Source organism: Octodon degus, unplaced genomic scaffold, assembly GCF_000260255.1.
Source record: "Octodon degus isolate 3935 unplaced genomic scaffold, OctDeg1.0 scaffold00015, whole genome shotgun sequence".
Classification (NCBI taxonomy): Eukaryota; Metazoa; Chordata; class Mammalia; order Rodentia; family Octodontidae; genus Octodon; species Octodon degus.
In genome coordinates this window covers 22,427,479-22,432,519 of record NW_004524591.1, presented here as the reverse complement: position 1 = coordinate 22,432,519, position 5,041 = coordinate 22,427,479, and the positions used below count along the sequence as shown (strand labels likewise).

General features: G+C 38.1%; 1 pseudogene; it reads right to left on the bottom strand.

Annotated features, from left to right (window-relative positions):
* Window positions 1-4,845: 4,845 nt before the first annotated feature.
* Window positions 4,846-5,041, bottom strand: part of LOC101568096 — a 700-nt pseudogene continuing 504 nt past the window's right edge.

Genomic DNA, 5,041 nt, shown 5'->3' with positions numbered 1-5,041 from the left:
TTTATTTTAGACAATTTTATTGTTATATTCATTTTTGTAAATTTTTTTGCAATATGCAATGTATTATTAATCTCATGCTATGTATTCTTTTCAGAAATATTTCTCTGAAATTCACTCTGTCTATATCTTCTATCTTTCACATTTCAATATTCGTCTACAATTTTTAATTTGCTATATAATTATTGATTTTCAGTAAAGTTAATAATGAGTAAAAAAATAAAAAATAAAGTTTTGTCCATGTTATAATATGACTCAGCCTGCTACCCCTTGTTATGGCTATGTAAGACTGCATTGTGTGGCTGGCTATACAACATTTTGTGCATCCATTCATCAGCTTAAAGACAGTTAAGTTGTTTTCACTTTGGGCTCCTATGAATAATGCCGCCATGAACATTTGCATACAAATTTTTGTGTGGAAGTATATTCTAATTTGTCTCCCATATATAGCTAGCCATGGACTTACTGGGTCATATTTGCTACAGTCTGCGCTTCATTCTAGAGGAACTACTGTGCTGTTTTCCAAGGTGTCTGTGCCATTTAGTATTCTCATCAATATCCCTTGAGCGTTTCTAATTTTCCACAGCATCTCCTGCATTTGCAATGCTCATCCTTTTTAATTTTACACATTCTCGATGAGTTACATACTCTAGTTTCGATTTACATTTCCCTAATAGCTGAAGGCATTGAGCATCTTTTCATGTGTGTATTGGCCATTTGTGTATGTTCTTCAGAGAAATATCTATTCAGATGCTTTGCTTGTTTTAAAATTAGGTTGTCTTTTTGCTTGAGTTTTAGGGTTCTTTATACAATCTATGTAAGTCCCTTATTAGATGTATGATTTGCCAACATAGTCTCCATTAATTTCTCTGATGAAATCTTTTCAAATAAAAAATAAAATAAAGTTATGTTTTTCATCTGTGCTTTTGGTGTCATATCTAAGAAGGCTGTATCTAACCAAAGGTCACAAAGACTCATATTTTCTTCTCTGGGTTTCATAGTGGTAGCTCAGCTTTTATTAATGGGGTTAGGTGTAGCATTGCCACGTACGCTTATAGCTTGCACTGATTAATTCCAGCCTCGCTCTATCCCCAAAAGCTTCTCAACTTCTGTCTTTAAATCTGTGATCTTCTTGTCTCATTGTCTTGGGGAGCTGGTGTTACAGGTGTCCACCACTGTGCCCAGCTGGTCAACTTTATTTATGTAGCTCAGTTTTGAGTTGCTTTGGCAAATGGTATGAGGAAGAGTTGAACTTCTTTCATTTGGATGCAGGTATTCATTGTGGCAGAACCATTTGTTGAAAAGACTACTCTTTTCCCATTGAACTGGCACAGCACCTTTACCAACATCAGTCAGCCATAGATGTGTAGTTTATTTCTGGACTTCCTATTGTAGTTCACTCATCTTTACATCTCTCCTTATGCCATTGTCATGCTGTCTTGATTATTCTGTTTAATAAGTTTTGAAACTAGGATTGGTGGGCTCTTTAGCTTCATTGTTCCTTTTTAATATGTTTTGTGTTTCTGGGTCCCTTATAATTCTACATGAATTTGAGGATTAGTTCATCAGCTTGTGCAAAAAAAAAAGCCATCTGAGGTTTTGACAGTAATTATGTTGCTAAAAAGGAGTATAATTATCTTAATAATAAATCTTCACATCCTTGAGTATGGAGTGCCTTTTTATGGGTAGCTGTTTCAAAAATATTTCATAGTTTTCAGAGTGTAAGTTTTACATATATTTCATTAAGTTTATTCACAAATATTTTAGTCCTTTTTCCCTAAGTCTATGTAAATGAATTTATTAATTTAATAGGCATTGCTTTGTAGACCACCGTGATACATACCCGTGCCATTCATTCAATGAATGGTGATTATATATGTACTGTAACCAGGTACTCTGCCAACCTTTGAAATACAATAGGCATCAAAAGCAGGCCCAGTAACTCCCTATCTGAATGTACAAAACAAGGGCAGTACAAATAATAAGTCAACCCTGTTATAATGATTAACAAATCAAGAAGCACTCTGAAGAAAACTATGGAACTGGGGACCCAGTCTAAACTTGAGAATCTGGGAAGAATTTTCTGGGACAATGATCTGTGAATGGAGGTCAGTGGAGATGGGTAGCTGAAAGCAAAAGATCTGTCTCTGTATCTGTTTGGCAGAAGGAGATAAGGTAGAGGCCAATATTCAAAACAGAAGAACTAGCATAAGAGAAGAGCCAGAACTGGAAGCTTTCCTAGTGAGGGTGACATGAAGTGAGGTCCGTGTGGGTGTAGTGTGTGTGTTGGGTGGCATCCAGGGCTGGGAAGGCACTTGGGTCATGTGGGTGAAATTCAAGAAGGTACAGATTTAAGAGCTCAGATAGAGAATCCCAGATGTCACTTACAATTGTAACTTTGAGCAATTACCAACCTGTTCTGTGCCTCAAATTCCCTACTTATAGCATGCAAGCGATATTAGCATGTAGCAGTAGGTTGTTCTGAGGAATAACTGCATTAATATACGCAAAGCACATAGAGTGAATCTTGGGAAGCAGTGAGGGGCCAGCAGGTATCTGTTAGTACAGGCAATGTTAATTGCAAGTAAAAGGTTTTAGCAGAGAAGTACTGATCTTGTCACAGCAACTTTCAAGCAATGGCTGGGTGTGAAGAGTGCCAGTTAACAGTGTGTGTGTGTGTGTGTGTGTGTGTGTGTGTGTGTGTGTGCTGTTCACCTTACACAAGGAAGATTTTGAATGTGTCACAAGTACACACTTCTGTGGGATTGATGGGCCCTTTCGCACCATTCTGATACATCATTTACCAGAAGAGCCTCAGATAGACTGTTTGGCAGTCTTGCCCTAAGTGTGGAGAAAAATCAAAGCTCGTTTTCTTAAAAACATTCTGATATCTAGCCTGACTTTATAACCACTTCAGATTAATGTAGGTGTCATTTACCAACACATAACCTTTCTGTTTAATTAGTTAAGTTTATTGGTAATTTTAATTATTTTTTTTGTGACACCTGGGATTGAACTCAGGACCCTGTGCTTACCAGACAAGCGCTTATTCTACTGAGCTATCTCCCAACCCATTAATTTTAGATGTACATAATGAACACATTCACCACTGGGAATTTGTACCTGTACATGCTATATATTCATTCTTCTACATTTTCCCATACCCTTCTCCTGAGAACTCCTTTTCCCCTCCTGATTTGCAAAAGCTTTGTTTCCATTTTCTCCTCCTTCTTTCACCTGCTTTTTCCCTTTCTACCTTTCTTCCTCCTCCTCCCTAATTCTCTTTTCCACTTTAATACTTTCTTCCTAGTCACTATATATATATATATATATATATATATATATTATATTTTAGTTCTTATTTACACTTCCAGTTTCCCACATCAGAAAAACAGTACATCATTTACACACATCCAATTTATTTCCCTCAAGAGTATGATCTCAAGGTGCATCCACTGAAACAGAAATGCCTCTAACTTATCACTCCTTAGGGTTTTTTCTTTTTCTTTTTTTATACTGGCAATTGAACTCAGGACCTTGTGCTTGTTGGGCAGGCGCTATGCCCCTGAACTATATCCCTGGCCCAAACTTGTCATTCTTTATGGATGAGTAGTATTCCATTGTAGAAAAAAATCAACAATCGTTATCCATTCATCGGTTGATGGGTATTTTGGCTATTTCCAAGATTTAGCTGTGACAAACTGTGTTGCTATCAAATAGATCTCCAGTTTCAGGTTCGTGAGGAATTTCTATGCTGATTTTCATACTTGCTAAGCCAGTTTAAGTTCTTACCAGTAGTGAAGAAAGATCCCTTTTTTCCTCCCCAGCCCTGGCGGTATTTATTATTGGTTGTATTTTGACAATATCTATTCTTTCTGGAGTAATATGAAAAAGCAGTGTTGTTTTAATAAGCATCTCTTGCGTTGGGAGCTGCTGAAGCTGGAAATTGATCAGACGTGGTTGGGCAGGATGAGGCCTCATTGCCTAAAGCAGCCAAACTACCTCAGTCTTGAGAAAAACATTCTGCCTGGACATTGTTGGCTGTTAGTCGCTAGGCAACCTTGTGTCTTGTAACTTTGCAAAGGTCCAAATAAACACCGCTACTGTTGTTCTGGGATCCTCTGGCAATCAGGCGTAGTCCACTGCCTGACCTCAGCTATTAACTCTCATCTTTTTTTTTTAGAACAACTCAGCAAAATAAAATCCTGGTTTATCGTTGGACAACATTGTTTCACACATACATCAAACAGGCCAAAAATAAAAAAATAAAAATAAACAGCAACTTCATAGACAAAAAAAAGGGAAAAAGAAAACCTTTTATCTTTGGCCTTTTTAACTGTCTCGTACAAATCAACTATTTAAAGTACAGCAAGTACATACACAAAAAAAGTTACTGGATTGCTCGGAATAAGATTTGTTTTGTTGTTGTTGTTTTTGCTTTTTTTGCAAGTTTTTTTTTTTTTTTTCTCCTTTGAGATTATAATGAACATGGTCACACCACAAGTAGAGTCGGAAGTAGGCCAGAGGATGCTCCAGAAGGCTGGTTTGGTCATCTGCAGATCATCAAAACTGGCTGACCCCTAACAGTAGGTATAAAAATATAAAATGTAAATAAAAAATACAAACAAATTTTCATTTTTAAAGTACTTTTAAGAAAAAAAGCAGGGCCTTGGAAGTTTTGGTTCTCTTTCCTCCCTGTTGCAAATATGCGTGTGGTTTCGGTGGGGCGGTGGTGGAGAGCGGTGTATGCTGGTGGCGCTGCCGCGGCGGGCAGACACCTCTCTACTCGAAGGTGAGCACGTTTAGATTCTGAGATGGGAGTGCCGGGTGAATAGGTCGTGGTGGCAATTTTAGTTAACTTCTCCTTTTTTTGCTGTCTAGTCATCCTCGTCAGTCTTCAGCTTCTTAGTATCCATGTCGTCTTCATAGTCATCCTCAGCTGCCCGCTTGCCTGTACCTGCCTCTGCCTCCTCCTGGTCTCCATCCTCTTCCTCATCACCACTTTCTTCCCCTCCCCTCCCCTTCCCCTCCCTCTCCCTGCCCT